Source organism: Melanerpes formicivorus, unplaced genomic scaffold (assembly GCF_026170545.1).
Source record: "Melanerpes formicivorus ecotype bairdi unplaced genomic scaffold, bMelFor1.0.p_v2 SCAF_1, whole genome shotgun sequence".
Classification (NCBI taxonomy): Eukaryota; Metazoa; Chordata; class Aves; order Piciformes; family Picidae; genus Melanerpes; species Melanerpes formicivorus.
This window is the reverse complement of record NW_027142353.1, coordinates 26,476,081-26,500,311: the sequence shown is the minus strand read 5'-3', so window position 1 is coordinate 26,500,311 and position 24,231 is coordinate 26,476,081. Positions and strand designations below refer to the sequence as shown.

Below are 24,231 nucleotides of genomic sequence, written 5' to 3'. Positions count from 1 at the left end.
ATCCAATCCCCCATTGAACAGCTCCAGGGATGGTGACTCCACCACCTCCCTGACCAGCACATTCCAATGGACAATAGCTTTCTGTGAAAAACTTTCTCCTCACCTCGAGCGTAAATTCCCCCGCAGCTTGAGACTGTGTCCTCTTGTTCTGCTGCTGGTTGCCTGGGAGAAGAGACCAACCCCCACCTGGCTACAACCTCCCTTCAGGTAGTTGTAGAGAGCAACAAGGTCTCCCCTGAGCCTCCTCTTCTCCAGGCTAAACAATCCCAGCTCCCTCAGCCTCTCTTCATCATCCGTCTTGTGCTTGAGGCCTCGCACCAGCCTCGTTGCCCTTCTCTGGACACGTTTAAGTGTCTCAATGTCCTTCTTAAATTGAGGGGCCTAGAACTGGAGTCAGTACTCAAAGTGTGGCCTAACCAGTGCAGAGTACAGGGGCAGGAGATCTTGCTGCTTGTATCTGGGCTATTACAGATTATATATAACCAAAGAATGACTAATACCAACCTGCACAGATGTAGAAAATAAATAAATTCATAAATATTTTGATCCCAAATTAAAGAAAAGAAAAGAAAAGAAAAGAAAAGAAAAGAAAAGAAAAGAAAAGAAAAGAAAAGAAAAGAAAAGAAAAGAAAAGAAAAGAAAAGAAAAGAAAAGAAAAGAAAAGAACTGAGCAAATGTTCTGATAATCAGTGAAGCTTTCCCTAACCAGCAAAGACTGAAGTATATATATATATATATTCCTATTAGCAATCCCACTGGATAAGTGTAAAGTTTGATTGTAAATCTGTAAAACACTATATATAAGCTAGTGCCTTGCACAGAGATTAGGATCAGTATTGCCACTGGTTTCTGGCTGGAACTATTCCTAGTTAAAGACCAGTAACACACTGCTCAGTTCTGATACCTTTGGTAGGAGCTGGGCCTTTAAAACACTTCTCTCTGGGAAAGTTCACTCAACTAATCCACCTAGAGACTGCTTTCTAGTTTCTCTGTTGGCATGGCTTGCAAGCTCAGCTTGTATGTGTGAACTAAAAGCTTTCAAGGCATTACCTGATACTTTTCTCTCTCTTGCTTGCTGAGCAGGTTCAAGATATTAATTCAGTCTAAAGGTCAAGTTGAAAGAACTGACTTTCACATCATTTCAAACTGGCCTTTCTGTGCCAGTCTTTAAGCACTTTATGAAGAAAATTTGTAAGTATGGCTAGCCATCTGGCCTTGGCCTTTCATTAATTGCATTCTACTCCTGGGAGCTTTTCATTTTTGCATATTTGGGTTGTTTTATTTTTCAGTGTTCAGTACTGAAATAGCTCTTCTGCCCTGTTCATGCTTCCATGCTCCAGGATGGTCAAGGCTCAGTAGGTGCTTAGTCATGTCAGCCTGACACATTTTGGATTTTCTCAATATAAAACTAAATGGATTTGCTTTGAGCTCCTTTGCCTGCCCAGTAAGTTCAGGATGTTAATTCAGTCTAAATGTCAAGTTAAAAGTAATATGTTTCCAGCCTGCTGAATCATCTTGTTAACTCAGTATTCCTTTTATTTTGACCTTTCCTTAGGGAGATACAGGTATTGCTCGCTTAATTTCAGTCTTTCCAGAAGAATAGTGGAATTTGATAAGGCTGCATGAACCTTTTCTCTCTAACTTGATAAAATTCACAGTGGACAGGCTTCATACTGGCTCTGAGTATATCCATCCCCACTTACTATTGCATTCTGTAGGATTCTTCTGTCACAAACTTAAAAAATTAAAGTGTTTTTTAAAAAGTCAACTTAAGTTTCAATATTGGTATTTTTAAAACACCAGCTTGAACAGGCAAGGACTTATTAGTGAATCATTCCTAGAACAGTTGTATCTTGGTACAAAATGTCCCAGACATATTGCACCCCTTGAAATTTAAATTAGAAAGAAATCTAGAGAATGAGACAAAATACTTGTATTACTTTCCCTGGATATAAATGTCAAACCCACCCACCCCCATCATATGTAGAGCAAAATCAGGTTATAAATGAATACCATACTAGTGTCAACCTCTTCCTTGGAAGATAAATTCATGCTTTTTAACTGGGAGTAGGATTCATTTGCAAATTGAGAAAGTAAAACAGGAATCTGACTGCTTTCTGTGTTCAGGGATGCAGAATCTCCATCCCTGGCCTGTGACATCTCCAGTAGTTCTGTTATAGTCCCCATAAGCAGATGTGAGTCCAAACAGCTATTACAATAAATATCCATGGAGATCATCAGCTCAGAAATTAGTGCAGTGGATTAGGAATGCAAGAGACAATGGGCAAAAACCAGTGGTGTCCCCCAGGGATCAGTTCTGGGCCCCATTCTGTTCAATATCTTTATTGATGATCTGGATGAGGGGATTGAATCCATCATCAGTAAATTTGCAGACGACACCAAGCTGGGGGCAGGTGTTGATCTGTTAGAGAGTGGCTGAAGAGGTCTGCAGCGGGACTTTGACAGACTGGACAGATAGGCAGAGTCCAACGGCATGAAATTTAACACATCCAAGTGCCGGGTTCTACACACTGGCCACAACAACCCCATGCAGTGCTACAGGCTGGGGTCAGCGTGGCTGCAGAGCAGCCAGGCAGAAAGGGACCTGGGGGTTCTGGTTAATAGTAGACTGAACATGAGCCAGCAGTGTGCCCAGGTGGCCAAGAAGGCCAATGGCATCCTGGTCAGGATCAGGAATTGTGTGGCCAGCAGGAGCAGGGAAGTCATTCTGCCCCTGTACTCAGCACTGGTTAGGCCACACCTTGAGTCCTGTGTCCAGTTCTGGGCCCCTCAGTTTAGGAAGGATGTTGACTTGCTGAACGTGTTCAGAGAAGGGCAACGAGGCTGGTGAGGGGTCTGGAACACAAACCCTATGAGGAGAGGCTGAGGGAGCTGGGGTTGTTTAGCCTGGAGAAGAGGAGGCTCAGGGGAGACCTTATTGCTCTCTACAACTACCAGAAAGGAGGTTGTAGCCAGGTGGGGGTTGGTCTCTTCTCCCAGGCAACCAGCACCAGGACAAGAGGACACAGTCTCAAATTGCACCAGGGGAAGTTTAGGCTTGAGGTGAGGAGAAAGTTCTTCACAGAGGGAGTTGTTAGCCATTGGAATGGGCTGCCCAGGGAGGTGGTGGAGTCACCATTCCTAGACGTGTTCAAGAGGGATTGGATGTGGCACTTGGTGCCATGGTTTAGTAGTCATGAGGTCTTGGGTGATAGGTTGGACTTGATGATCTTTGAGGTCTTTTCCAACGTTATTGATTCTGTGATTCTATGAAAAACAAATGTCTGAAGCAGGAAATCAAGGAAGAAGAAGAGTGAGTAGCTTTGGCAGTGGTGTGAACATCAATGACTCTGTTAACGCTGGATGAGAACAACAGAGTTTGCAAGGTCCAAGAGAGTGACAATGGTAGGTGATAACAGTGCCTGAGGTGCACTTACTTGTGAAAAGTAACAGTAGCATATATCATGCATTTACATACATATATGATGTAGGGCTCTCATCACTCTTGAAAGAGATTGTGGAGTCATATTGAGTGATTAATGAAAAATTCAATTCTTTGTTCAGGAAAATCAAATAAGTAAGATGTTAGAAAGTACTAGGAAGGGGTTGAGAAACTTCTCCAATGCTGTTATATCACTGTATAACTTGGTCATCTCTTTGAAAAGGATATAGGATAAACAGAAAAGACACAAAAATGCAATCAAAGCTACAGAAGTAGTTTTCAGGGAGAGATTAAACGGTGAGATAAATATTCTTAGAAACCAGTGTTCAAATGTCATCATCTTTCAGTTGTGGGGCTACATTTCAAAGTAGTTCCACATCTTTACTCTGTTCTTGTGTTCTGGTCCTTGTGACACAGCAGTACACATGAAGTGGAATTAGTAGGAAATATAAGAAGAAAAGGTTGCTTAATAAACTAAAGTAGTTACTATGAAAAACAAGAGGGGTTTGTGAGCTGCAGGGCACTGATAATCCTCCTTAACAGTTTGTGTCAAAATCTTCCATACAAGTAAATAAGGAACTTGAAGATTTTTGGTGATAAGACTCACTAGTCTCACTTACTTTCCAGATTAAATATTAACAATTAACCAGTATTTATAATTAGCTGTATTTTGTGAATCTGAATATGAGAGTATTTTTATACTTCAGTTGCCCCCAGTTTCTGAAAAGCAACCTGTAAAAGGAAAACAAAGCTCAAGTGATTTTTCTACGTTGTTTCTGTTACTGTTTTCATTTTTCACGTTATACTCATATATCCCATTTAGTTTAGCAAGTGTATTTACAGAGTTAAAAAACCTGAACTCCAGAAAGGATTTTGAGATTATCTAGATGCTGTATTAAAATAATACGTGTTTCACAGAGCACAAAGTCCAGCATCCAGAAATACCTTCCCCTTTGACGTAAGGAGATGAAGAAAGTTTGTACTACTTCCCTGGAAAGACTAGTTCAGAGGTCAATCCCTCCAGTTAATAAAAAGGACAACCTTTATTTTGATTTTTTTTCCCCTCATTTAATTTTCATGGTGTTGGATACCAAGTACTGTATGAAATTCTTTAGTCTTGGCATTTTCCATGGCCAAATGGAAAATTACAACACTGTTAAATAGAAATGCAATTCCTGATTAAGAATAATGGAAAACAGTATTTATTTACTCATTTACTGATTTATTTCATAATTGGTTCTTTGTGGCTAAGATTGTTTATTAAAATGTTTGAAAGATTTTTCTGTGAAGGATTTCATGCACTGATGCTTTCATCTCAGCAGAGAAAATTAGTTCTAAAATTAATTTAGACAATTAATGGAAAATGGCAGAAATGCGGTTTACCATTTACTTTACAGTAAAACCTACAATTAATTTTTCAGACATTTTAAATAAAAAATCAACACACAAAACTGATGGGCTTGTACTGCTATATTACTTAGTTTTCAGTATGTCCTTTATAGAGGAAAAGCTAACAGGCATAACTGTTGTTGAAAAACTGATCACTGAGCTGGCCAGTCGCTTAATCACTGAGAATAACTAGTTGGAACCAAAAAGAAACTTTAGGTTTTTGGAAGAGAAGCCTAGGGAGACACATTCAACTAATTCAATCTGAAATACCAGAATCCAACATTTCCAGGCCAGAAAGCTCTGTGTCTTCTAGACAGTCCCATTGAACTCCCTGTGCACACAGGTAATACTTCAGGTGCAGTGAGTTAGCTCTGAATTCTCACATATACCTCCATAAGCAAGAGAGAGATGACTTACCAAGTTCTTCCTTTCCCTTTCTCCTTCTCCTATGTCTTTGGCCCTGCTCCTTCCTGTCCCCCCCCTATTTCCCCCTCCTCTTCATTCTTTCCCATCCTATCCATCCTTCTCTTTCCTGATCCCCTTAGTGTCAATAAACAGAAAGCTTGCTGATAACAATTGTTTTCATATAAATTAATACACACATTAAGGTGTAGCTATCTGACCATATTTGTTAACAGATTAATTCTAATGACACTCTATCTTGAACCTCTATATTAAATTACTCTTATATTGCTCCTGAACAAAACCTGCAGCTGTATAAACTGATACCTTCTTAGATATAATTAGTACTCTCACTGGCAGAAGACCAGTTTATTACCTGCTAAACTCACACTTGACTCTTATAAGATTTAAACCACCACACAGAAATATTAAGTATGCTAAAGAATAGCCAACATCTAGGTTTGGTTCATAAAAGTCTGCTACTGTACCTTTATGTCTGTCCCCTTGGGTTCCATGACATTGTGTGGCAAATAGCTCAAATAAACCATTACAGTGTGGTAGCAATTTTTCTGCTTGGGTACAAAATTCAGGATCTCTATTGATTGTTTTCAGTTGTCATCTGTACTATGTTATACTTCTTGCTGCTCTACCATGCACAAATCTGTTACCTCTACAAGTTGTTTATAGAAGTGCTACAAAACAATAGAGTAATGTACTTGCTATACTCCTTCCTCTCCACAGACTAGAATTTGAGGAAAAAACAGTATTATTTAGAACTAAAGTATTAATAATAGCTGTCTTATATTCCAGTCATCTCCTAAGAGGTTATTCTAGTCTTTTTCTTACTGAAATTATTCCTGTGTCATAATAATGCTAATTTACAAGCTCAGAGCACCTGGAGTTGTCAAGAGTCAAAAGAATGAGTAGTATTGAAGCCAATATATCATGATAGGCTACTGGTGTTTTTCATTGTTTTCTTTCAAAGTTTATCAGAAATCAGTCATCTCCTACATTTTACTTTATAATTACAGTTTGTAGGTAGAAATGGAACAGAGTTTGCCATCTAAGCAATTTTTGTAAAGTTTCACATTTTACATTTAACTTGTAACGTATTTCTCTTCCTTATCAATGGCATAATTCAGTGTCAGTATACTTTACAATTGTGCTTCAACACTATCTGTGTCATGCCCTTTCTGCAGAGAAATTATAAGATTTACCTAAATGTGGTGAAGTTTACACATCTTATCACTTTTAAAATGCTTGGCTCACTCCCAGAAATGCCAATAGGTCGCTAGCTGGGCTATTAGTGCTATAAAACTGCCACTTCTTCCCTAAATGATGCTAGTGTCTCTATAGAAATCACTGACCTACCTTGAAGCAAGCTCGTTGAACCTTTTTCCAATGAAAAACAGTGGCAGCCTGATGCAAAGTTAGGTGCAAATATTCTGTAGGTATCCCCTTGGATGAGTGCTCTGTGCTGTGGGCAATTTTAACAATTACCTGGCATTCATAGGCTTAGTAGCTACCTAACCTCACCTTCAAGTTATACAAAAATATCTTTGAGAAGGAAAAAGGTTTTTCAGAAATCTATTTTTGTCTGTCTTCTTCATTATGTGTCCACAAGATAAAATAATTGTGACTATTGCCTTGGGAGGAGGATTAATTTATTTCCTTGGTGTCAACAGTATACGCACAAAGAAATGTCATTCTAGGAATGAGTAAATGTGCATAGACGGTGAAGTAAATTTTGAAGTCAAGAGTGCCTCTTTAGCATAAAGTGACAGATGTAACAGGTTTATTCTATTCTATTCTATTCTATTCTATTCTATTCTATTCTATTCTATTCTATCTGTTGTTTTGGAATACAAATAGATCATGGAAGGGAATTCATCTCAAAAATCTAGAAAAATCTTAAACACCAATAGCTGAAGAGCTCGTAATCTATAGGATATTTTTTTCATACAAATGTAGTAGGGCAAAGTCTGCAATGAGACTGTTGATTTCTATGCTGATTTCTGCATGCAGCTCCCCTGATCATGCCCCTTGACCAGGGGCTTGTCCCATTAGTGTTCCAGCACTCTAGTATTCTGCTCCTGACAATTACTATGGCAGACATTATGTAAGAAATGTGCAAACCTGTCCCCTCTCCCCTCCAGTTCCTCAGCATCCACTAACATATTTAGTTGATGTACCACTTCATGCATTATTACCACAAATTTTTCTAGATCTTCTAATATTTCTGCTACAGAGAATTCACAGGATCTTCCCAATATCTTCAGCACTGAAGACTGGTGCAAAAAATTCATGACATTTCTGTCCTAGAGCCTTCTCAACATTGAATATATCTTTTATATTTTGAGCATCACATGACCCCACCAGTTTTCTGTCTTCTTGTTCTTCTGCTTTTGTTTTTGGTTGTTGGGGTATTTTTTCATATTTAAAAAAAATCTCAAGCTGTTCACATTATTTTGTAAAAGGAAGTTGAAGAAATCTACTCATGACAAGAAAAGACAGTCTTACTAGCTATGGAAAATTAAGATTTACTGGAGAAGATAATCTTTTATATCCAGCAGCCTGATCATTTACTGCAGAAAAGTCAGCCAAGGAGTTTTGTTTTCTGAAGATCCACTACCTGGACATTTTCAACTATCTTCTTTCTATGGGTCATGTCTGGGGCACACCAAGCAGGAAGTAGAGGGTTCTTTTCCTTTTAAGATTTTGTTCTTTCTCTCACTACTCTAAAAAAGGCTTTGGTTCCTTCATAGCTAACATTTGCCAATACAAATGGGTCCAAAGGTGGTCAAAATTACCTGTACTAATCTTCATTTTGATAGGTAACTGGATAGAAGGGAAACCATAGTTGTGATGTAACTCGGGTTCTTCATACTCTTAGCACTAGGGAAATACTGTCTTAAAGGAATCCTTGTAAAGTATCCATTTCATGAAGTTCTGTCTAATGCTTTCATAATTTCATTATCCATTTACCACAAGTTCTTTACCATGAGGGTGGTGAAACACTGGAACAGGTTTCCCAGGGAGATGGTTGAGGTCCCTGGAGATATTTAAGGCGAGGCTTGACAGGGCTCTGGGCAGCCTGATCTCATTGAGGATGTCCCTGATGATTGCAGAGGGGGTTGAACTAGATGACCTTTGGAAGTCCCTTCCAATCCAAACCATTCTATGAGTCTATGATTTTGATGATGGACTAGGAATAATGTCTAAAACTGTCAGTGAACATCAGAACTAGTCAAGTACAGAGTTTTGCTTAGACAGTGTCCGTGTCCTTGCAGCTTGAGTATGCTTGGTAAGCCATGGTACCATTTTGTATTCAAATGCACAGCATGTTGTGGAAACAGTCTGCCCTCCTCACACATCTGATGGACAAGGGGTTTTAGGAAGAGGATTACAGAGTACTTAGTATGTGTTTCAGTTTTATTTAGTCTTGAACTATTTTGTGTTTAACCACAAGCACAAATTGATGCAAAGACTGCCCTATGGGGCAATGTGCTGAACTCATATGATTGTAACAGCTTGGTTCTGCTTATCTTGCCTTTTTAGTAATCTAAAACAAATATGAAAGCTTATGACAGTTTAAGTTTCCTAACTGGATGTCTTAAAATTATACATAATTTATAGAGGGCTTTCTGCAATACACAAGCTACACAATAGGAATTTATCTTCATTTTCTGTGAGCTAAGATAAATGTTTATAAACACTCAGGCCGGGTATAACTCACTAAGCCAATTTCCCTTTGCTTACCTTCTCTGGCATATCAGACTGAGAACTAGAGAAATCTAATTCTTTAGGTGCAACAGAATCCTCGATACAAAATCTCCTGAGGAAAATAAAAGATGTACACCTGAGCTGCAGTCTTACTGTTTAAATTCAATTCATGTAACTTAGCAGTTTTCATTCATTTCTCTGTTCTACTTGTCATTCTGTGTTGAAAAAACGTGATGTGCTGCAGAGTAAGATTAAAATTCAGGAGAGTGTTGAGATTTCCAGACTTTGCAGGCTTGTGTTTGGTTTTACTTTGGTTGGGTTTTACTATGTACACCTGTGCCATAACAGGTGAGGGCTATGAAGTTGATCAGAGGGTTGGAGCACCTCACCTGTGAGGACAGTCTGCAGGAGTTGGGGCTGTTCAGCCTAGAGAAAAGAAGTCTTTGGGGAGACTTTATCACAGACCTCTGGTAACTGAAAGAAGGCTACAAGAAAGCAGGGAAGGGACTTCTTACAAGTGCTTGTAGTGAAAGGATGAGAGGGAATGGATTGAAGCTTAAGGAGGGCAGATTTAGACTAGAGATTAGACCTCTTTACAGTGAGGGTGATGAGATACTGAAACAGGTTGCCCAGGGAGGTTGTGGATGCCCTCTCCCTGGAGCTGTTCAAGGCCAGTTTGGATGAGGCCTTGAGCAACCTGGTGGAGGAGTTGGAACTAGATGATCTTTAAAGTCCCTCCCAACCCAACCCAACCCGTTCTATAGATTAATGAATGTATGAATTTGAGGGAAAGAGTCTACCATGAGTACAGAGAATAATGTTAGAACACTTCCAGGCCAGTGTCATGATAATTGCTATGGTTTTAAAGATGCCACTGAGACACAAATTTTGAAACGAATTTTTATTTATACTCTGTGTAGAATCTACAGGGTCTGACAGGCAGATCTAAGCACATGTACTACGCTTGCTCAAGTAGAAATAGCTACATGTCAAAGGCATACCTTCATGTCCTTAATGATGCCTTTCTTCATCCTATATGTCAGTAGGAATTTTCAAGAGGGTAGGAGGGGATCCCTCAGTAAAGTGTGGAACAAAGGCCTTCTGACAAAAGAGGACTTTGAGGGGATAATTATGCTAAGATGCTGTGTAGAAAAGGTTGTTTTTAATCTAATTCAAGAGGTGCAAAGGGTAGTGAATTGTACTTGCATCATAGCTTTCTTCTCCAGCCTTGGATGATTCCTCTGTAAGACTTTCTACACTGTTAAGGACATATGTGTGTGCATTACATAGTGTATAGCGTGTGTGTTTATATCATATAGAGTATATATAAATGTATATATAGCATATACAGAGGTATGTTGCATGTATATATTTTTTACATATGTCTATATCTTTCTCTCTCTAGGAAGAGATAGATACACAATCATACATACACTGCCTTTTTCATTGAGAAGGAAGTGGTCATAAACCAAGTTGCAAACACTGCTGAAGGGTGAGGAGATTTTAATGTGTTCTCATTCCAGCTGAATAAGTTTTTCAGTCTTATCAAACACTGACTGCTACTATTTACTGTCCTTGCCAATTACAAGACACAGGATGCTGTTTCCTGCCTTTGCCATATCAATATTGCAGTCTTTTGAAGCACTATTTTTGATCTCTTATGATTGAAAACACTTTTCCTTTAGAAGCTGTTGTGGATTGAGTTGAACCTGCTGCAGTCATGTCAGCTTCAAAAAACGAAAGTGCTATCCGGACCAAAGTACTATGGGGGTGGAAGTTCAGATTGTAACATGGGAGGCTACTTGTTCAGGTTGCTGCTGAGATGATGGTGGGACAAGGAGGGGTGGGGGAGTAGTTTTCTGGCTTGGGCTTTTGGTTTGCTTGCCTCTGCTTGTTGCTGCTTTGTGCTGTGCTTTTTCTGCAAATAGGCTAAGGTAATTATGCATTTTGTACTATGGTTTTTTTTCCAGATTTTGCTCAGTAAATTCTATTCTTATTTCACTTTTTTTTGTATGTGTGTGTCTCAATCACAAGTTTTTTTGTGTTACTTTTCTCTCTATTCTGTGTTCAGAAAATAGAACAATCCAGGTTAATCTGCTGGTTTGGTTTGACCTGTTTTGTTCTGATTCAAACCATTACAGATGCAGCCCAATGCGCACTCCATTTCCTAAGTAGAGGGGAGCATTTCATTGCTTAACATCAAGTAGTAACTTTGAAACCTGGAAAGAAATTTTACATCTGTCTGTTTGTCTGTTTTTGAGAAGTTCAATCATGTTAGCAATTTTGCAAATGTACGTTCTGTGTGGTGCTGTCTCTGGAAGAAAGCACACAGAAACCAAGAAGGAATTAATGTCTGGACTGCTGGGTCAGTTAAACCCATTGAAAAAAGTTATTAAAAGCAAACAAACAAAAATCCCCTATCCAAACACAAAAACTGTTTATTGAAAAAATAAATCTGTTATAGGTGCAATTCGTTGGCAAGCTTTCAAAAAAGAGAAATGAAAGTTCTGGTTCAATAGAATAGAATAAACCAGGTTGGAAGAGACCTTCAAGATCATCGCGTCCAACCCATCAACCAATCCAACCCACCCAAACAGCTAACCCATGTAACCAAGCACCCCATCAAGTCTCCTCCTGAACACCTCCAATGACGGCGACTCCACCACCTCCCCAGGCAGCCCATTCCAATGGGCAATCACTCTCTCTGTATAGAACTTCTTCCTAACATCCAGCCTGAACTTCCCCTGGCACAGCCTGAGACTGTGTCCTCTTGTTCTGGTGCTGGCTGCCTGGGAGAAGAGACCAACCTCTGCCTGTTTACAACCCCCCTTCAGGTAGTTGTAGAGAGCAATAAGGTCACCCCTGAGTCTCCTCCTCTCCAGGCTAAGCAATCCCAGCTCCCTCAGTCTTTCCTCATAGGGCTTGTGTTCCAAACCCCTCACCAACTTCGTTGCCCTTCTCTGGACTCATTCCAGCAAGTCAACATCGTTCCTAAACTGAGGGGCCCAGAACTGGATGCAGTACTCGAGGTGTGGCCTAACCAGTGCAGTGTGCAGGGGCAGAATGACCTCCCTGCTCCTGCTGGCCACACTGCTCCTGATACAGGCCAGGATGCCATTGGCCCTCCTGGCCACCTGGGCACACTGCAGGCTCTGGTTCATCCTACCATCAACCAGCACCCCCAGGTCCCTCTCTGCCTGGCTGCTCTCCAGCCACTCTGACCCCAGCCTGTAGCATTGCATGGGGCTGTTGTGGCCGATGTGCAGAACCCGGCACTTGGATGTGTTAAATCTCATGCCGTTGGACTCTGCCCATCTGTCCAGCCTGTCGAGGTCTCTCTGCAAAGCCTCTCCACCCTCTAGCAGATCAACTCCTGCCCCCAGCTTGGTGTCATCAGCAAATTTACTGATGATAGACTCAATGCCCTCATCCAGATCATCCATAAAGATGTTAAAGAGGATGGGGCCCAAAACAAGAGGGATAATAGCTTCCCTATGCCTGTGCCAATGGCCTGTGCCACACCTGCCACAGCTCTGGGTGTTCTTCCCTGCCAACACCACAGGCATCACACAGGGACCCAGCCAAGGGCCTGGATGGCAGGCAAGGGGCTGAAAAGCATTGGAGAATGCGGGCATCGATCCCGCTGCCTCTCGCATGCTAAGCGAGCACTCTACCACTTGAGCTAATACCCCACCCTTGGCCTCTGCAATTCCCCACCCTTGGCCTCTGCAAAATGTTACGAGCCAGGCAGGAGTCGAACCTACAATCTTCTGATCCGTAGTCAGACGCATTATCCATTGCGCCACTGGCCCGCCAGCTTGATTTTCTGAAAGTAACCTCAGCACATACCAAATTTATAACAAATTGTGTTGCCGCTTATCAACATATGTATATATGAACATGTTCTTACATGCTATCTTAAAAAGAATAGGTACATTTTTAGTCTATTATTGAAAAATATCCTTCAGATCTTCAGTTTTTCCCTTCCTGAGGTGAAATTTCTCAGTTACACCCTCATAAAAGAACCTAACATTATGCACTACAGCTACAGGGTCATTCTCAGCAGCTGCTGAATTGCCTTTTGTCACCTAACTCAGGTTTAGTTCAACTGTGCAACAAAACCTAAATACCTGCTCCATGCTGTTACAATATAAGAGGGCTGAACTCATGTTGAAACATCTTATGTTGAAACATCTTACCATGAAAGTCCTGTAACCATGAGATAGATATATCTGGGCACCAACAATCTTAGTTTCCTCAGAACCAGTTCAGGGTCAGACTTTTGCCAATTTCCCTCCCGTCCCTCTGAAAACACAAGTTTTCTTCTTTTTTAATACATGTTTTGGCAATGTTATCTCTTTCTGAATGTATACTACTGTAAAATCCTGGGTTTACTGGGTACTATGAAATGGACATAGGAGTAGCAGCCCCTGTCCCCTTCCTGCTCTTTTCTGCATAAGGCTCAGTTTTGCATAACCTTAGTCATCAAAAGATTAGGCCAAATTGGTTTGCTGTAATTCTTCTGCATTCAAGAGGAGGACAGTGGATCTACTCAGGCCTTTCAGTTCTGGTTGCCAGATGCCTGAAAGTGGTAGTCCGGATGCTCAGCACCTGGTCAGCAAGGATCCTGTCTTTTGGCCATCAGGATATGTAACAAAATCTTCTTCCCTGAAAAAGATGCAGATAGACCTACATTAGCAACATTAGCTATGGCCTGGGATTGATTTTTCAGCTACTTCGTATTGAAGGAACAGTGAAATAAACCTAATATTTCCTATCAGAGAAGGTCCATCAAATTCAGTCCTTTCAGTGCTCTCAACTCTTTGTGCTAGTCCCTACATAGGGGCCATTGTGCTTTTCACAACCCCTAGACCAGAGCCAGCTTTGGCTCAGTGTTTTTTCAGGTTGAAATAGGTGTCTGTCTTGATCAAGGGGAACTCATCCCCTTTGTAGGACATTCTGGAAGCAGAGTAGTGAATCTTGTTTCTAAAGCTTTAAAGTTTCTTTATCATCCATAAGATATAAGCTGTTTTAAGGCTAATTCATGCTGACATATTCTTCCTGAACCAATTGATTGGAATGTCAGTTGGTGTGAGTCAAAGCAAGTTACTGTATGCTCACTAGAACTGGACTTAGACAAGCAATCAAATACAAGCAAGTAATAGAGTTTGTGATTGCTGTCAGTTTGGGAGAATTAGACCTGATGGCTTCAAGGGAATGATTTACTATCTGTTAAAATCTCCCAAACTATTGAGGGAATTTGTAAAAGTGTAAGTCATGCTAGACACAGGAAACTTCAACAACCATAATATTTTATAGCGGATAGTTTCTTTTGACCATCTTCTGGATAGAAAATGAATTAGAGTTTAAATAACTTTGGGCATAACATTTGATGCTTCTTGCACCCCTTTTTTTTTTTCAGCTAACTACCTTCAAGATAGCAAATAGACTTCACTGCCCTTCAAGTTCCCATTTTCCACATATCCCATTTTCTACGCATCTTTTATTTGTTTCAGGCAGGTAAGTGCCACAGAAGTGTCACTGCCAATATCAGTGACAGCAGCTCTGTGTAGTCCCACAAGGACATACATACAAATCACATTTTTGAGAAGAGCTTATCTTTGTAATCAATATATCTGTTTCAATGAGCTGCCAGGGCTGGTGACTCTTCAGTGTTACAGTGATTCTATTTCACTTGAGAAGCATTTTTTTTCTTTATTAGGCATAAGTTTTAACATTTCCAAATTGCTGTACTTGTTGCTGCCATGCCTTTGGACCATTCAGTGAGTCATTCACTTTGCAGAAGTCAGTTGTTGGGTGTGGGCTTCTTACAGTGTGCTGGTGACAAACTGCTTCTCTTGTCCCTTTATTCCCATACTAAAACCAGCAGCTTTCTGCTGAGGGCATTCACAGTCCTGGCTGCTGTAGGGATGGGCACACTTTGGCTATACTCTAGGTTGGTAAGATGCAGAGCAGCTATGGACCTCCCATGTTTATGTTAGCCCAGTGCTGAGCCCAGGGCACAGGCTGAGTTAGGGACAAGCTGAGCTTGTTACTCAAGGCTGAGTGCCATGCTTGCTTGGCACTTGCACTGGAATTGGTTTGTGTCCTGCTAGCTCAGTGCACGGGAAGCTCGCACTCATGCTTTTGTAGCCATTGTCCTTGCTGGGTAGGTCTATATCTATGGAGCAAAAAAGAGAGAGCCCCCATTTGGGGAAGGTATGAATATCTAATGTATTTCTTTCTCTAAAACCAAACTCTTAGTGCAAACCAAATGACAGCTGTGTGTAATTCACATTTAATTTTTTCAAGCACACTGATTGTAGAAAATCTACAGTTAAGAAAATACTACAAGGATAAAAGAATGAGTTGTATATGATGGAAGTGACATCATAAGCTGCTGCTTTAGTGCATGGGAACACAGTCACTGTGTAAGTCAAATTGCTGCTAAAAGCCCTTTAGCTAGTGCACTGAAATAATTCCTGTAATTAAGAGGATTATAGCGTTCCTCATTTCCACAGCAGAACTTTACTAATATTGGCAGTAATAGCAGTTATGCTTCAAGGGCAGTGTACAAAACTGTAAGTTCTGTATTTAAAGCTTAGCTTCACGTCACCTTGAGGTATTAAGATGACTATTCCCATTTCAATAACAAGAATTCCCCAAATGCTGGACTTTGGCTGATAAAATACCCTTTCTATGGACTTCAGTTCCTTAACTTGGTAGTGACATTGAAATAATTAACTGTAAAGCCCCTTGTGTGACTTTATGGCTTCCTCCTTCTACATCTGTTGCTATTAACTCATTAATTGTCCCTACCTGAGTGAAGTGCTCATGTGCATACCCAAATCTCATTTTAGCCAGTGATCAAGTGTAAATCCTCTGTAGCATCAGGGCCCACTGGATTCTAAGATGGCCCAAAGCAGATATCTCTGTTTCCACAGAGACTATACATTTTTTCAGTGTTCACTCTTATTTTGAACTTCACCATCTAAAATACTGATGAAGACATTTATTTTTAAGCAAGTGAGCCCTCTTTTCCAATGACTGTCTATCTTTTTAAAAAAAAGTATTTGATCTCAGTATTAATCCATAAAATATCAGTTATAAGGTGCTCATGGTGAAAATAGATTACTTGGAGCTTCCACTTTATAACAGCTTTTTATTGCTTTCAATGCTTTGGAGTGGGTTTTGGGGGCCTTTTCCCCCTGGATTTCACTTGAGGACAGAATCTGTAGAGATGAAAGAGGAGAAAGTTCATCATAACTGACATTTGAGTTTTCTTAGTTTGAGACACTGCTCTGTTTGGTGGATGGTTATTCATAACAGTAAATGGAGGGCATTTTTATTTTGTTTTGTTAGAAACATTACTCTTACTTGACTAGTTCATGAACTAAAAAAAAGAATAATTTCTTCACATCCTTTTTCCTCTACTGCAGCTTTTGCATTAAAATGTCTAGCTCCTATCTGTTCATTTCAAGAAGCTATAGTAGACAAAATGTTCAAAGATTGGCAGACTTCCCTCAGATGAGTATGAATATTTCATTTGTCTCTGGTTTTGGTAATACTGTTGAATATTTGATCATGTCAAAACAAGCACTTATAACTGACACTTAAATAGGTTGGCAACAAGCACTGCTGCTCATAAACAGCCTTCTCTTTACTCTGCAGATCTAAAGTAGTGAAGAAAACATGGTTATTTGAGTGTAAAATGTGAAAAGATGGTTACGCTCATCAGCTGCATCCTATTTCCATATTAATTCTTTGGAGTGGGTTAGATAAAGGGCAATTAGAGTATCCACTATTTACAATATCACAGAGTGTAATAATTGACATTCTTTTCCATCTTTCCACCCTGTTTTTTAGGATGCTGTGATGTAAATATCCCTTACTTGAAGTGACTCTGGATGCTGTGTTCTTACTGTATAGTCTCACCATCTAGTGGTTAGATGGATGGGGTGCCATATATTCTTCATAATCTTTCAGGATGTTCACAGCTAAAAATGACTGGAAGCTATTGAAATATGAAGGAAATGCTTTAGGAAAGAAAGCACATAGCTACATTACATGAGAAGGAGAGACGAGGGTAAATGCAAAAAACCCACTCAAAAACCCAAACACAAGAATTCAATCTAAACAGTCAGGTAAGATTTTCATCACTGAAGCTTCTCCTTCTTAATAGCTAACTTTAGCTCAGCTCCTTTGTCTTATGTATATAAAAATCCACCAGCTTTCCCATGGGTCATGGGAGTATGAACAGTTGTACAGGTTAGTGGTTTACAGGAGTGACCTGGATATATGCCTCAGGCACTGTGGACCTCACAGTTACCTGCCACATACAGCAACATGACCTGTGGGTACAAGCATGCCTCAGGCCTTCTGTGGTCCCTGTACTATCTTCTGAGCAGGTGAAATGCCACCAGTACCCCCTTGATCCCACAACTCATGGCCTGTTAAATCTAGAATGAGCTGAGGAGGGGCTGTAGTAGATCAAATTTCTGTCTCTGGAGCACAAGAAGTACCATACTGTCCTCTTGAGCAGGGCACTGCCCGGGTCTCTTCTTTCATATGGAATCATGTAGAAGCTAAGAAAAATATTACAAGCAGTAAATCCCTCCCCAAAATCAGGGAGGTGTTGTTCTCTTTTATCTGGACTGGAAAGCTCCAGTGTTTGACCTGAAAAATGCCCAATGTCTTGGCTGTGGATGCCACCTGGCTATCCCCTTCAGCCACAGTCTAACTGGACCTATTGGTGTGGCCAGCAATGATGTCTGGACCAATTCCTGCATGCCTAAATTAGGTAACTGAAACATTTTACCCCAACATCATTTCATATTGTCTGCAGCTGTTTTGTTATTCTATCTCCTACCATTCACAATAGAGTTCATCTATTTGGAAGGTACTATAACCTTCTTCAAGGAAAATGACAGACCTCTTTAGAGAAAGAGAAGCTTCCTGTAGGATGCAGCTTTCTTTTTCTTGAACCCCTGAGCTAACAAGTTCCACAGTTACTGCAAAATGTTTGCATCTCTTTTTATTAATCCCCTCTATTTCCTGCTGCAGTTTCCCCTTTCCATTGGTTTATGACCCCTCCAGACTTTGATCAGTGCTGCTGAAATTTTTCATGCTCTTCCCAGAGCTCCCCAGTTTCTTCTTTTCCAATCATGAAATAATACTGCAGCCTGTCACTTAATGAGCAATGTATCTGCTACATCTTGTCAGCTCACGGGGGAGGGAATGCAGCTTTTGAGGTCAACCAAGCAATGTATCAATCACTTGGGCCCCTTTTGAGAACACTTCTACTGTGGCCATCCTCCTCATTAAATACCACTGTAGCTTCTCCCACGCTCTGTGGCCTGTCACATCTAATGTGCCTGCTCAGCACACTGCCATAGTCATCTAATTACTGGTGTCTTGCATGTCAGATTGAGTGTAAAAGGGAGTATTGGGTATGTATGTGAGATGCAGCTTGGCTACAGGACAAATCCAGATGAGAGCTAATTCTGCCAGCCTTATGTTCAGCGCCCAAGATTAGCCAAGCTTGCCAGTTGCTGCCTCCAGCTGAGTTCCAAAAAAAAAAATAATAAATATAAACCAGACACTTCAGCTATAACCCAGTATGAAACACCAGTTTCATACAAAAAGCCTCTCAACACCCAGCTCCCCAACATCTCCCTTCTTTTTTTCTTTATTGTGCTTGGCCTACATTGAAGCTACTACATTTGACAAGAGAATATCTTTGTCCCAGAGAAAACAGCTTAGTTTATAGCAAAGGTGCGTGTTTTCCAGCCATCCTAAGAAAATACTTTTGATTCCAATAGGCTAGTACTCCCTGTGACATTTTTAAAGATGTGGGTTAGGCCCTGTGTGTATTCTAAATGTCTATTATATATATCCTTACATTCACATTTAGATTGGGCTTTACAAGCTTGGTTATTCTTGAACATTGTTTGAATCTAATTATTCTCATCACTGGCTAATGTGTTTCTATCAGCTGACTGTCCAGACACTAAGCATTTCTGGGAAGCACTTCCATTTGACTACTGAAAATACATTGTAGTAATTGAATTAAATTGTCCAGTGGTTTTAAATTAAGAAATAGAATCATTTTAATGATAAATTGCTTAATGCTTTCTAACCTGCAATACTGTAATCTTTCTGTAGGTTACATTATCTTGAGCAATATTTTGCTGGAGGTTTTTCAGCATCTCTGAATAGCTAATTGTTAAAGATAACATCTTCTAAAGGTAGGCTGCAAAGGCAATGAAACCAAGTGTGTATAAAATATATAGTACATGGTTTCAAAAACAAAACTGTGGGGACACTTTCTACAGAGTAGCCTAACACTTCTTGAAAGCATCTGGCATTTCTTGCATTGTTAACAGATCCCAGAATATACCAAGGTGCTACTTCAACTACCATTAGAATCTGCTGTTTGCCTTCACCACTATCAAAACAGCTATGTTTGGGCTTAAGTAGCTTGTAGAGACAGGAGCATGGCAAACAAGATCATACAGTTAGAATAAACCAAACCAAACCAAACCAGGTTGGAAGAGACCTTCAAGATCATCGTGTCCAACCCATCAACCAATCCAACCCACCCAAACAGCTAACCCATGGCACCAAGCACTCCATCAAGTCTCCTTCTGAACACCTTCAATGACGGCGACTCCACCACCTCCCCGGGCAACCCATTCCAATGGGCAATCACTCTTTCTGTATAGAACTTCTTCCTAACATCCAACCTGAACCTCCCCTGGTGCAGCCTGAGACTGTGTCCTCTTGTTCTGGTACTGGGTGCCTGGGAGAAGAGACCATCATCCGCCTGTCTACAACCTCCCTTCAGGTAGTTGTAGACAGTGATAAGGTCACCCCTGAGTCTCCTCTTCTCCAGGCTGAGCAACCCCAGCTCCCTCAGCCTCTCCTCATAGGGCTTGTGTTCCAAACCCCTCACCAACTTTGTTGCTCTTCTCTGGACTCGTTCCAGCAAGTCAGCATCCTTCCTAAACTGAGGGGCCCAGAACTGGACACAGTACTCAAGGTGTGGCCTCTTCCCAAGATATGGCACAAGACTAGGATAAAGACAGTGACACAAGAGTCTGGCAGGATGCTCAGAGGCATCAAGCAAAACAATTTCTCTCCACCTCTCCAATTGTGCAAGCCCAGATCCAGAAATTCACATGTCCTACAGTTTACTGGCAGCCACAATGCCAAGAAAAGGTGAGATTCCTGATACTGAGGAAGCAGATGATTTTCTTAGGCACACAACATAGTTAAGAATTACCATACCAGATCTCAAATAAAAATTGAGAGAAGTACCAAGTACATCTGGGGTTCATTGCAAGGGATTCCTAGATGTCATTTATCCTTTAAACTCAGGAAAGCCAACAAGGCTGACATCCTGGTTGAGGTTGATGAATTATTCTATAGGCAGCTAGAGGCTGTCTCAAGTTCACCAGACCTTGTTCTCATGGGTGACTTTAACCTGCCTGATATCTGCTGGGAACTTAACACAGCAGAGAGGAGACAGTCTAGGAGGTTCTTAGAGCACATGGAGGACAGCTTCTTATCCCAGCTGCTGTGTGAGCCTGCCAGGGGTAAGGTTCTGCTTGACCTCCTTGTTAAAACAGGGAAGGGCTGGTGGGAGATGTGGAGGTTGAAGACTGTGTGGGGTCCAGTGACCATGGAATAATTGAGTTTTCAATACTCAGTCAATCTAAGAGGGGCAGCAACAAAACCTCCACTCTGGAATTCCGGAGGGCAGACTTCAGGTTACTCAAGGAACTGACTCAGAAGGTTCCTTGGGAAACAGCCCTTAAAATCCAAGGGTTCCGGGAGAGCTGGGCCGGCTTCAAGAAAGAACTCTTGAAGGTGCAGGAACAGGCTGTGCCAATGTGCCGGAAGATGAGCCGCTGGGACAGACAGACAGCCTGGATGGGCAATGAACTTCTGGGTGAATTAAGGGAAAAAAAGAGGGTGTATCATCATTGGAAGGAAGGAGAGGTTACCCATGAAATGTTTAAGGATGTTGCTAGGTCATGCAGGAAAAAAATTAGAGAGGCAAAAGCCCATTTAGAGCTTAGACTGGCCACTGCTGTGAAGGACAACAAAAAAATCCTTCTATAAATATATTAATGGCAAGAGGAGGGGCATGGACAACCTCCACTCCTTAGTGGACACAGAGGAGAATATTGTAACAAAAGATGAGGAAAAGGCAGAGGTACTTAGCACCTTCTTTGCCTCAATTTTTACTAGCAGGACAGGTTGTCTTCCTGACAACTGGCCTCCTGAGCTGGCAGACGGAGGCAGGGAGCAGTATAGTTTGCCAGTAATCCAGGAGGAGGTAGTTAGAGACCTGCTTAGCCACTTGGATCCCCACAAGTCCATGGGACCTGATGGGATCCATCCTAGGGTGCTGAGAGAGATGGCAGGTGAGCTGGCCAAGCCACTCTCCATCATTTTTCAACAGTCCTAGCACACTGGAGAGGTCCTAGAAGACTGGAAGCTGGCCAACATGATGCCCATCCACGAGAAGGTCTGGAAGGAGGAACCAGGGAATTCCAGACCTGTCAGCCTGACCTCAGTGCCAGGCAAGATCATGGAACAGGTCATCCTGAGTGCAATCACACAGCACTTACAGGATGGCCAAGGGATCAGGCCCAGCCAGCATGGATTTAGGAAGGGCAGGTCCTGCCTGACCAACCTGATCTTCTTCTATGATCAGGTGACCCGCCTGGTGGATGTGGAGAAGGCTGTGGATGTAGTCTACCTGGACTTCAGCAAGGCCTTTGACACTGTCCCCCACAGCAAACTCCTGGCCAAGCTGTCAGCCCATGGCTTGTACAGCAGCACTCTGTGCTGGGTTAGGAACTGACTGGAGGGCCGAGCCCAGAGAGTGGTGGTGAATGGTGCCACATCCAGCTGGCAGCCAGTCACCAGTGGTGTGCCCCAAGGATCAGTGCTGGGCCCCATGCTCTTTAACATCTTTATTGATGATCTGGATGAGGGCATTGAGTCCATCATCAGTAAATTTGTGGACGACACCAAGCTGGAGGCAGGTGTTGATCTCCTGGAGGGTAGAGAGGCTCTGCAGAGGGACCTTGACAGGCTGGACAGATTGGCAGAGTCCAACGGCATGAGATTTAACACATCCAAGTGCCAGGTTCTGCACATTGGCCACAACAACCCCATGCAGTGCTACAGGCTGGGGTCAGAGTGGCTGGAGAGTGGTCAGGCAGAGAGGGACCTGGGGGTACTGGTTGATGGTAGTCTGAACATGAGCCTGCAGTGTGCCCAGGTGGCCAAGAGCATCCTGGCCTGTATCAGGAGCAGTGTGGCCAGCAGGAGCAGGGAGGTCATTCTGCACTTATACTCAGCACTGGTTAGTATTCAGTATTCAGTATCACTAAGGTTGGAAGGGACCTCAAAGATCATTGAGTCCAACCTGTCACCACAGACCTCACGACTAGAGTAGGGAGGACACTACTGCCCACTGCAGGCTTGAACTCACGACCTTCCCATGAAGAGTCTTAGGCACTACCAACCGAGCCACACACCTTAAGTACTGTGTCCAGTTCTGGGCCCCTCAAGTTTAGGAAGGATGTTGACTTGCTGGAGTGTGTCCAGAGAAGGGCAACAAAATTGGTGAGTGGTCTTGAGCATAAACCCTATGAGGAGAGGCTGAGGGAACTGGGATTGTTTAGGCTGGAGAAGAGGAGACTCAGAGAAGAACTTATTGCTGTCTACAACTACCTGAAGGAAGGATGTAGCCAGGTGGGGATTGGTCTCTTCTGCTAGGCAACCAGCAGCAGAACAAGAGGACACAGTCTCAAGCTGCACCAGGGGAGGTTTAGGCTGGAGGTTAGGAAGAAATGCTACACAGAAAGAGTGATTGGCCATTGGAATGTGCTGCCCAGGGAGGTGGTGGAGTCACCATCATTGAAGGTGTTTTGGAGGAGACTTGATAGGGTGGTTAGTTGCATGGTTTAGTTGATTAGGTGTTGTTGGATGATAAGTTGGACACAATGGTCTCAAAGGTCTCTTCCAACCTATTCTATTCTATTCTATTCTATTCTATTCTATTCTATTCTATTCTATTCTATTCTATTCTATTCTATTCTATTCTATTCATCATCAGTAAATTTGCAGATGACACCAAGCTGGGCATAGGTGTGGATCTGTTAGAGCATAGGAGAGCTCTGCAGAGGGACCTTGACAGACTGGACAGATGGGCAGAGTCCAACAGCATGTCATTTAACAAGTCCAAGTGGTGGGTGCTGCACTTTGGTCACAACAACCCCAGGCAGTGCTACAGGCTGGGGTCAGAGTGGCTGGAGAGCAGCCAGGCAGAAAGGGACCTGGGGGTACTGGTTGATAGTAGGCTGATTGTGAGCCAGCAGTGTGCCCAGGTGGCCAAGAAGGCCAATGGCATCCTATCCAGGATCAGGAATAGTGTGGCCATGAGGAGCAGGAAAGTCATTTTGTCCCTGTACTCAGCACTGATTAGGCCACACCTCGTGTCCTTTTTCCAGTTCTGGGCCCTTCAATTTATGAAGGACTTTGAGACTCTTGAACGCGTCCAGCAACAAAGCTGGTGAGGGGTTTGGAGCACAAGCCCTATGAGGAGAGGCTCAAGGAGCTGGGCTTGTTTGGCCTGGAGAACAGAAAGGAGGCTCAGAGGAGACCTTATTGCTGTCTACAGTTACCTGAAGGGAGGTTGTAGCCAGGTGAGGGTTGATCTTGTCTCCCAGGCACCAACAGCAGAACAAGAGGACACAGTCTCAAGCTGAACCAGTGGAGGGTTAGGCTGGATGTTAGGAAGAAGTTCTTCATAGAAAGAGTGATTGGCCGTTGGAATGGGCTGCCCATGGAGGTGGTGGAGTCACCATCACTGGAGGTGCTTAGGAAGAGACTGGATGGGGTGCTCAGTGCCATGGTTTAGTTGATTAGATAGTGTTGGGTGATAGGTTGGACTCAATGATCTCAAAGATCTTTTCCAACCTGGTCTGGTCTATTCTATTCTATTCTATTCTATTCTATTCTATTCTATTCTATTCTATTCTATTCTATTCTATTCTATTCCATTCCATTCCATTCCATTCCATTCCATTCCATTCCATTCCATTCCATTCCATTCCATTCTCTGCAAAGCTGAGACATCCAGGTCACCTCTAATATTTTGAACCATTAGGGAAGGACATACTTCATGATCCTTCACTTGATCCCTTATTTGCATATCTTACTGTGATTACTTACTTCTAATGTCCTCTACACAA

At 41.9% G+C, this 24,231-nt stretch overlaps 1 protein-coding gene and 1 non-coding gene across 2 annotated transcripts in view; one reads left to right on the top strand and one right to left on the bottom strand.

Annotated features, from left to right (window-relative positions):
- LOC137440899 (pinopsin-like) overlaps positions 1-24,231 on the top strand; it is a 102,438-nt gene that overhangs the window by 45,804 nt on the left and 32,403 nt on the right. The gene's annotated exons all lie outside the window — the stretch shown is intronic.
- On the bottom strand, positions 12,696-12,768 carry TRNAR-ACG (transfer RNA arginine (anticodon ACG)). The gene has a single exon. It is a non-coding gene; the product is annotated as a tRNA-Arg (tRNA).